Source organism: Typopeltis vanoorti, chromosome 24 (assembly GCF_054136105.1).
Source record: "Typopeltis vanoorti isolate ZY-2024b chromosome 24, IOZ_Tvanoo_1.0, whole genome shotgun sequence".
Classification (NCBI taxonomy): Eukaryota; Metazoa; Arthropoda; class Arachnida; order Uropygi; family Thelyphonidae; genus Typopeltis; species Typopeltis vanoorti.
In genome coordinates, this window is record NC_143572.1 from 54,729,693 (window position 1) to 54,741,098 (window position 11,406).

Genomic DNA, 11,406 nt, shown 5'->3' on the forward strand with positions numbered 1-11,406 from the left:
GGGCGAACAACGAAAAGTCAGCTACTGGAAAAAATCTGAAAACATACCCCAACTCAACATCACCAGAGTTAAATATCGGTACTATCAACATAAGAAGCCTGAATGGCAAAGAAATGGAGTTAGCTGAGGAAGTAGATAAGTACCAGATTGACATAATAGGGGTGACTGAAACAAAAAAGACAAAAACTGGTGAGATCTTTCTGAGCAATAAATACAAAATTTTATATTCAGGCAATGACAATCAAGGAAAAGGAGTAACCATAGTATTCAACACTAAATATGAGGCTAATCTTCTTGAATGACAGGCAGTCTCAAGTAGAGTAATGTGGGCAAATACTAGAATGGGGAACTGGACAATGAGACTCATTTGTGCCTATGGCCCCACAGAAGGTTCTGCTAAGGTAGAAGTGGAGGAATTTTTTGAGGCTTTAGAAAAAGCAACTGACACAATGAAAGAGGAAAAGTTGGTCCTTGTTGAGGATCTGAATAGCAGAGTAGGAAATGATTGTGAGACATACAAAAATATTTTGGGAAAATTTGGAGAAAAGAGCAAAGCTAATAATAATGGCAAATACCTGTTGGATTTCTGCTCAGGACATGGACTGGTTATTACTAACACCTTGTTCCAACATAAAAATGTGCACAAATTCACATGGAGAGAAGAGGCTAGGAATAAGAAAAGTCTCATTGACTATTGTATTGTTGATAGTGATGTTTTCTTCCTGGTGAAGGACACCAGAGTGTACAGAGGATTTGAAATTGGAAGTGGTCACTATTTAGTCTTGAGCAAGATAAAATTGAATTTCATATTGAAAAGAATAACACGTAAGAAAGTTTTAAATCGAATAAAAGTTGAGCAGCTCTCAGATGTGAACTGTAGACTAAAATACACAAAGATTATTGGGAAAAAAATGAAAGAGTTTGAGAACAAGAACCAAACCTTGGAGATTCAGTGGCCAACCCTGAAGAAAACCCTGATTGATTCTGCCAGAAAGGCATGTGGTGTGGTTGTCTGCAAGGATAGAAAAATCAGAACTCCATGGTGGACACAGGAAGTGAAAGAGACAGTGAAGGAAAAGAAGAAAGCATATCAAAAGTTCCTCGCAAATAAGTCAGTTATTCACTAAGAGCTTGTGCTCCTAGAGAATACAGGGACAAATGTAAGAAAGCTAAACACTCTGTAAAACTAACTAAACAAAAGTCATGGGAGGACTTTAGCAAGAACATAGAAAATAAATATCAAGATGGTGGTAAGATATTCTGGAGGTTGTTGAAGAAGCTTAGAAATGGAGGAAAGAGTGCTTTAAAAGGAGTTAGAGATGATATAGGTGACATGAAAACGGGAGAAAAAGATATCCTTGAAGTATGGAGTAATTACTTCGAAAAATTGCTAAATGAAACAAGCAGTGATAGCACAGTGGTAAAAAACACTCAACAGGGATGCAGTCAGGAATACGTATCCATGCTTAAAGCAGAAAAAGCCATCAAAGGCCTGAGATGAGGAAAGGTACAGGAGTAGATGATATTCGAACAGAAATGCTTACGTATGGCGGTATGAAACTTACAGTAGCTGCGCTGCATATTTCAGAAGGACTGGATAGAGGAACGAATTCCGGATGATTGGAGAAGAGGTCCATAGTACCATATGTAAATGGGAAATACAACTGAATGTGAGAATTACAGAGGTATTTCTCTACTGAATGTTCCTGGTAAGATTTATGCAAGTATACTTGAGAAACGGTTGAGAAGAATTGTGGAAGAAATGCTTGATGAAGAACAAGCTGGATTCAGGCCAAATAGAGGCTCTCAGGATCAGATCTTCACTTTACGATAGATAGTTGAGAAATCATGGGAATATAACAAAGATCTGTATTTAAATTTTGTAGATCTGGAAAAAGCATATGACAGGGTGCCAAGAGAGAAGCTATTAAAAATGCTACAGTTGTATGGGTCAATGGGGCATTATATCAAGCAATACTTAGTCCTTATTTGAGTTGTAAGTCAGCAGTTAGAATTGATGGAAGTACAGGAAGATGGTTTAATGTTAAATCTGGTGTTAGACAAGGATGTACGTTATTTGCTCTGTTATGAAGGAAAGTGGCATTAAAGTGGATAACAAAATTGGAAATGTTAATCTCAGATCTTTGCTTTATGCAGATGATGTTATAAATCTAAATAAATCCACTACAAGTCTGCAAGATTCTCTGACTAAATTGAATAACCATTGTAATATATATGGTATGAAGGTTAACAATAAAAAGACAAAGGCAGTGAAAATAGGCAGAATTGTTGAAAATATAAACTGCACTGTGAATGGAGAACCTATAGAACAGGTGAAACATTTCAGCTAATTAGGCACGATTTTTAGTGAAGATGGTAAATTAAATATGGAAATAGACAACAGAATCAACAAAGCTGGTATGGTAGGAAGTCAATTGAATAAATTCATATGGAATAAGAGAGAAATTAGTCAGAACACTGTTAGCTGTATACAAAACAGTATTCAAGACAATTTTAACTTACGGATCTGAGAGCTGGGTCTGAAGTAAAACACTTGACCAATGACTAGAGACTGCAAATATGAGTCCTGAGAAAGATTAGGGGCATGAACAAATAGCATTAATGACAATATCATATTAAAATCGCAGATATTAGGAAAGAACTTTGCATTATTAACATCCAGGAATGTGTTATCAGAGCTAATCTCTGGTTGTATGGTTACTTAAACAGAATGGCAGAGGAAAGATTAGCAAAAGACGTGTTCTTTGCTAGTTTGGCAGGAAAAAGACGAAGATATAAGTGGATTGACACACTAAAAAGTCGTAGAAGATAGAAATATAAGATCCGATAATATTGGAGTCTTGACAGGTAACAGATTGATTTGGAGGAAAATTGTAGATCGGAAGTTAGTAATGATGTAATTTTTCATGTAGTACTATCATATCCTGTACATCTCTTGAGGGTATATATCTGCACAGGAGTAAATTCCATATTTTTCAAAACAAGGGTGAAACATAGTTCAAGAATGCTTTGTGGGTATGCGCTATTATCACTGTTGAATACTTCACTTGATGTGTTACCAGTGTAGATAGGACTGTTGCTTCCAAACAGCTACATTAACTTAAAAGATTACTGAAATGTCACCTTAAATGTATTTGCCTCAGTGCATTCAAGATATAAACGAAACTCTGTACAGTTTCATCTTGGAAAACTGAATACTATTGTAAGGCAGGCCTTTTGAAATCTTGAGGGCTTGATTATCATATTGTTTTTGATTATTTCCTCCTCTCATTAAAGAGCAAACTATGCTATAACCATATATGTTCAGGAATTTTTGATATTTTCTTTTTATATGAGTCTCACCTGTAAAAAGGTAAGTCTGTCATACATACCATGAGTGGGCAACATGGAACTTTCTTCAGGCCTTCGGTAAGTGAAGCTTTGGCCTCACGCATTAGAGAATGAAATTCATCTTCCAATTAATATAATTAAAAAAAGAAAAAAAGATGCACAAACATCCATGCTCACGGTGAGATTTGAACTTGGTTCAAATATTGATATTCATAATGATGGATGCTTACATATCACAACAATGCTTGTAAAACTCGCAAATATTCAAACCCACATTGGGTTGGTTAGGGAGCAGGTGCATTAACCATTCAGGGAATTTCAGTAGGAAGCAATGCACAGCTGAGGTATGTCTAGTTTGTCATCACGTGAAATCCAACAGTGATAATAGTGCATACTCACAAAGCATTTATGAACTATGTTGCACCCTTGTTTTGAAAAATGCGGAATTTATTGTAATATATACAATAAATTGCGAGGTATTCAGCGCAACGGTCTGGAGAATAAAATATTAAAAAAGGATTTATTCGCATTCCACAGTTGTTAAACTAGTGATACTCAAATATAATGATACAATCCCCACAAACTCATTAAAACAAGTAATCGAATAAATATGTAAACATCTTAGGATAACCATTACGAAGTGCAATTCCGAGTCCGTCTATAATCAAAACTTTGTTTAGCAAAACGGATGGAAGTGATAATGGCATAACTTGGGGTCAGGGGAAGAGAAACGTACTGAACAATCTCATTTTCAGGAACTATTTATGGTTCATATTCAGTTTAATGATGTAAATATTCAAGGTGATCAATATCCCAGGTCTTGTGTGATTATGGCCTTGTGGAGCGCCATTCAGTGATCCAAATGCTGCGAAACTTTCCAGAAATATGTTGTACGTCATGCAGAAACGATATCTAAGGAGGAATACTACGCCATACTACCGGGACGCTGTATGTAAATGACGTGTCGAATGTAAATAAATATAATTTTCCTGTGTGTGTGTGTGTGTGTGTGGTGGTGGTGGTTTTTCCTTTCAGTCGTTTCCGACCTTGGGTGACTTTCGCAGACATTGCCCACAAAGTGTTCTTAGTGAGATTTTTTTTTTTTTTACAGGGTAGTTCACCATTACTTCCCCCCCCCCCCCAATTTTATCCCGGCTCGGAAACAAAACACATATGGCTGTGACGTATTCATGACTAATCCATGTGTGTTTATGGGTTTGGTTTGCTTGTTCTGGGGTACGAAAAACCCGAGTTTCCGGGTTGGAAAAAACCCCTACTTCCGTATGAGACCGGCTTCTTCACCTTTCGTCGAAAGAGCCCAGATAAAGGTTCCTCACCTCACTGATGGGAATCGAACCAAGGTCTTTCCAACCAAAGGGTTTCGTCTATATTGACTGAGCTACGGAGACTCCTCTGTGTGTGTGTGTGTGTGTGTGTGTGTGTGTGTGTGTGTGTGTGTGTGTGTGTGTGTGTGTGTGAGGAGAAGAAAAACGACACAAGCATAAATAACACTTTTTTATTCACTTGCATGATGCATTCACAGAACAGTGTTCTGTTCAACATGCTGCCCTTCTCGGTATGCCAAAAACTGCATCCTTTGCACAGGGTGTTCAACAGCAGAACGCATCTGGTCGGGACTGATGTTGAGCACATGCTGCGCTATGCTGTCTCTCAGCGCTGGTAAATTATCAGGATGATCCCGATAAACCCTGTCTTTGAGAAATCCCCAGAGCCAGAGGTCACAGGGGGTCAGATGAAATGAACGAGACGGCCATGCACTCGAAACGAATGGCTGATCACTTTGGCTTCTGTGAAATGTTCTCGCACGGATCGACCGATGTGTGGAAAATCTCCGTCCTGCATGGAAATGACTGAATCCGTGCACAAGCGCTACTATACTATAGCTATAGCACAACAAAATTATTTATCTTATCGCAATACCACTCGGCAGTAACTGAGTAGGTCACAGAGCTCGAATGGCCTCAAACAAGAATGGTCCAATGATAAAATCTGTAAACCAGCATCAGACAGTAACTTTGGGTGAATACAAAGGGATTTGCTGGATTGTATAGCCCAACAGGGAGCGCGCCGAACCATATGTGCAATGTATGCGACGCACACAGGCGCCAGGATAGTGAAGGCACCAAAGAGGAGGAAATACTTTTAAAAAAACGTTTTTTTAAAGCGATTTTTTTATTGGAGGGAGGAAATAGGGGCGCCAACTAAAGTTTTGCACACAGGTGCCGGACACTACTGGCGCGCCCCTGTAGACCAAACCTGGCAATTGTGGGTATTCACAGCTCCGAGTGAAAATGAGCCTCATTTCCCCACAAAGTCATCCATGGACACAAAGTGTCCAACTCCATGCTAGCAAGGAATGTTAAAGCGAATGTCAGTTGACTTTCAAAGTCCTACAGGCGAAACAAGGCTTTCAAGAGAGTGATAGAGTACAGTAGACAGCTGTCGCCATCTCGTGGCCATTAACCTTAACAATAATAATCATAATGAATTGAAATGATAACATGTTTTATGATATCCTTAGAGTACTAAGACAGGAAACATAACATAATCATTTCAATAGTAATTGGTTTCAACGTTTTAAAGAATCACAATAGGAATGTAATCAGAATGCTAGATAGAAAGTGACGAGCTCTTCTGCAACCAAAAGGCACTCTGTCGCAAAAAAATTAATTTAGAAATGGAGCTGAATCATATTTTGTTTTGAGCGATAGAAAGTTAGCATCGAGCCTAAGTGGGACGGACCCAGTTCACTGTTCACAGAAACGTTAAATTCGGTGAAAATTCGGTATATATATATATATATAGTCAAGTGAAGATGATGACAAGAAGGAGATGGCAATCGGTTTTCAAATGATCTCTAGTATTGTACAAATGTAGTGTAATTTTTCGTTAACTTTTCAATAATTATTTTGTCGAAGAAAACTGTGATAGGGTACAGGGAGAGGATTGAGCATTGCTCTCAATGTTTATGCTATTTTGCTGTTTCGTCTCATGGTACAGTGCATGCATAAGGGAAGACAAACCAAGCTCCCAAGATACTCATCGAAAGCTTGTTGAAGGAGTCAAAAATCAAGACACGACATAAATGGTTACGAAAGCAGGTTGGAGAAAACATACATTATTTTGACTCTATCATAAAGGTTATTTCTCAACTGATGATCGCCTGAAAATTGATCCAAGAGTTTTTTTTTTTTTTTCACAGTTAGAGCTTTTATTTAGCATTCTCCCTCATAATGTCGGCATGGTTGGTCGAGTGGTTAGCGTATACGCTCTCCAGCCAATTGACCGCGAGGTCGAATCCCGTCGTGGGTATGGATGTTTGTGATTGTCTGTGAACATACTGGTGGTGATGATGGTGGGCGGTAGATGGCGTTGATGTAGTTGCGGTTCTTTGTAGTTGGTGGACACAGAGTTGTAGAGTAGGTGCCCTCACTCGATGAGTTTTTGGACTCCCTGGAGGAATCGCATAATAATAATTCCAATAAGGCAATCAATTCTTCTAGGTGAATACATTTATTGGTGCACACAAACTTATATATAAGAGACTTATTAATTACTGCAATAATACCATATGTGTAAGGCAATTGATATTATCTTTAAATAATTAAAAAAATTCTCTTATTATTATTAATACGCGACACCTACAAGGACTCATCGTAGGAGGAAACACTAGTCCACTACAACTCACCGTCGCCTTTACTTAAATCTCCAAACTACAAGACACTACTACCATGAACATACAGCACCATCTACCTCCCACCACCATGAACATACATTGTCTGTAAATTGTGTGTGTTCTTGGCCAATTTGCATGTATGCGGGCTAAAAAACCAAAGTTTCTTAACGGAAAAACCCTGCTTCCTCCTTATGAGATCAGCTAACTCACCTTCAAATGAAAAGGTCCATACAAAGATTCCTCTCGTCATGATGAGAATTGAACTCCGGTCTTTTCCCATGTTCGCGAGGTTAGCCTAGTGGCTATGCGCTTCGCAACGATATACCTGGGAAAAGAGTGTCCTGCGTTCGATTCCCGTCGCCGACGTGAGGATCTTAAGGATCCTTCGCAGCCATAGCCAAGTTAGCTGGTCTTGGGCGTGGACAACAGAGTTTATCCCCAGTTTATCTGAGGTTTTTCATCCCGCAAGCAGATAAACAGACCCAGTGAACACACAGGCTACAGTCATAAGATATAGTACTTAATCCCTCATTTGGAGGGCTCAGCCAGTCCCAAGGGACCGTCGAAGAACGGAAGAAACCCCCACACGAATAAATAAATAAGTGTGGAAACCATGATCGTCAAAATCGTAAAAGTATAATAAAAGAACACCGCTAAACACGCCAGTATGGTTAGCCTATAATAATTGTTTAAAAATGATTGTAAAAGGGAAATTTACTAGTCCTTTCGATACAATATTTATAAAAAATAAAATATAAAAGAATTGCGCTACGGAGGTGCTTTCTCTTGACTAGAGAAATGAATGTTATAATCATTTCGTTGTGGAAATGGGAACTGTTCCACTTTTAGTTCCTGAATGGTATGTGATGCATAATCATATGTACTACTATTACACTGTACTATTAAATATTCCGTGTTCAATGCCATTAAAAATAAAAAAAGAAGAAGAAGCTGACTGTTCTCTCTTCTTTTACTTCTTTCATCATAGTACGGATTGAGTCTTCTAGTTAGGAATTTATAGCAATTCCTCTCTACTGCATTCCATAACAGTGGATGTATTTATGTCTATAGATTTATGGGGTAAATTCGCCTGCTTGCTTGAGGAAAAAGCCGAGTTATTAAGTGGAAAAAGAAATCTGCCACCTTTGAATGAGATCGACTAATCACCTTCATTTGAAAAGTCATACAAAAAGTTAATCGCATTAAATACGTGATTCAAATTTAGGTCTTTTTCAATCAAAGGTAAATATTACGGTTGAGCTACGAAATGCTCAATGCTATATCATTAACTATTACCAGTCACTAAAAACAAAGGAAGATAATAGTTAAGACACGCATACCATATTACTCTCAAAATTCCAAGAAAATCTGCTTTGTTGTGATGACCATCATCCAGATCCAGCACTTCTGCTGATCCACATTTAAACTGCAGTTCGTTTTTTATATCATCTTTTTTACCCCGCCATTTTATTTCTATTCTGTCTGCTATTTTATTTTCACTCTGTCAACGTTTCACATTTTGCCTTTCCCCACTTCAGTGACAAATAAGCTGAACGACAGGTACAGTACGTGTTTCTAACGGAGCTAATTTCCACCCCGATGGCGAAACATTCTTCACTCGCAAAGGAGGAAATGAATTTTCTAAACGCTGCCAAGGGAGATATCAGTAGATACGTTTGCTCGAGCATCACATCAACCGAGTCGATGATACGGATGACAATGCCATATTTCACGAGGAACAGAGAAGCCGGATGAAATCTGGTTGTTCCTTTGAGTAAAGGGTGATCTAAAATAGGTACGTGACTCCAGTATGCGTGCTAAAATTTAAATGGAAATACCGTCTAGGGAAACGTAAAAACATACAGCGAAAAAGTATGTACATAAAATGAACACTTCCATTTTCGAATTTTTATTTATACTTTATGAATATGTCCTTGCTTTATTTTATATTATTTATATTTATGTGGATTAATTCCAATGAAATGAAATGTGCATGAACCGAACATTTCCAAGATATTTTCGTATTTTATTTATATTTTATGAATATGTGTATACTTACTTTATTTTATTTATATTTTATAAATATGTATGTACTCATTTTATTTTATTTATATTTACGTAGATTAATTCCAACGAATGGCTACGGTGCATTTTGTATATAGCTATTTCGATACCTTTACAATTTTATGTTATTAAAAATAAATTATGTAACTCTATTTATTTATTATTAATTATATTTATTTTTATTATATTTATATATTTACACATAATATTATAATGACGAACTTATATTCGCTGTATTATTTATAGCAGCCGATTTCTACAAATATTATTTACAGTAAATTTAACTTCGACAAATGCTTGCGATGTATTTACCCTAGCGGTTTAGTTTTGCATTACACTTTTTTGGCATTATAATGTTATTCAGTATTTTTCCATATTAATATGTTACGGTCAACTGTGCATTTTATGTTTATCGATAAGTGTAAAATCTAGATATCTACATAGCTTTTTAATCTGTAATATTTACGTTCTTAATATTATATTACAGATTAAAAAGCAATATAGATATTGCTTTTATTACCAACTTTCAATTATACATATTGAACAAAATTATATTTTTTCTGACTTTTAGCGAAATTCCATGATGTTAGGAGGGTGGTTGATGGAGAGATATCAGAGAGTAGTTTATTCAGGAGTGGAGTCCAAAAGAAGGCCTATTACTAGTGGTGTGCCACAGGGTTCTGTTCTTGGACCACTGCTATTTAATTTGTTCATTAATAATATAGGAAAGGATCTAAGAGGAACTGTTCATTTATTTGCTGATGATGATATTGGGTAGAGTAATAGTGAATGCACATGATGTCACAAATTTGCAGGATGTTTTTGATAGATTCGCAGGCTAACGAGAATGGATGTCAGTTTAATGTGGCAAAGTGTAAGGTTATGCATTTTGGGGTAAAAAAAAGAAGAGTCCAAAAGAAGGCCTATTACTAGTGGTGTGCCACAGGGTTCTGTTCTTGGACCACTGCTATTTAATTTGTTCATTAATAATATAGGAAAGGATCTAAGAGGAACTGTTCATTTATTTGCTGATGATGATATTGGGTAGAGTAATAGTGAATGCACATGATGTCACAAATTTGCAGGATGTTTTTGATAGATTCGCAGGCTAACGAGAATGGATGTCAGTTTAATGTGGCAAAGTGTAAGGTTATGCATTTTGGGGTAAAAAAATTAGCAGCAGTATATCACATTGGTGGAACTGTATTCTAGGAGGTTGACGAAGCCAGAGATTTGGGTGTGTTGGTGGATAGGGAGTTGAAGTTTAGTGGGTAGGTACATAGCAAAAGTGGCTAAATAAGCTCATCAGATCACTTGATTACTGAAGAATACTTTGACGATCAGAGATAAGCAAGTTGTTGTTCCTCTGTATCAAACCTTGATAAGAATCTTGATTACGAATCTTGATAAGAAAGAATCTTGATTACGAATCTTGATAAGAATCTTGATTACGAATCTTGATAAGAATCTTGATTACGAATCTTGATAAGAATCTTGATTACGAATCTTGATATCGAATGTTGACTACTGTGCCCTGATTTTGGTGCCAGGGTTTCCTTCTTGATGGGGAGGAGGTGGAGAGGATCCAGAGGCGAGTAACCAAGATGATAGCTGGTCTATGGAATGAATCTTACCAGAAAAGGTTGAAGATCTGTGGGTTACAGAATTGGCTGATAGGCGGAAAGGGATGATATGATTGAGACATTCAAATTACTGAAGAGTTTTTACAAGATTAATTCAGAGGAAATTTTTCAGAACAGGTCTGGTGATGGGAGAACTAGGAGCCATCCATGGAAACTGAGCAAGAGTGTTAGAACTAGGTTTTTTACTTGAAAAGTGGTGAATGAGTGGCATAAGCTGCCAGAGTTTGTTGTGGGTGCCATGACTGTAAATAAATTCAAAGCAAAGTATGACAGATACTGTGCGAATGCCGAATAGTTGTTCTTGATATGATGTTTGGGGCCTCCCTCGATGAGTTTGAGGACTCCTTGGAGTTGCCCGTAATTATAATAATAAAAAAAATAATATCATGTTTGCGATACATTCGGATTTTGTTGTAATTGAAGTGTACATGGTAATCAGTAGCATTGTACACTGTGGAATAGGAGAGGTGTTATGAGCAACTAAAGGAATTAATGACATTAGGCGAAGATAATTTAATTATAATGGGAGATTTGGATATGTTAATTGGTGAGTACAGTGAATGTGAAGAAATGGGACAATTTAGATTAGGGTTGGATGAATGAAAGGGGAGAAAGAGTATTAGATTATTGTAAACAGTATTTTTTTTAGTT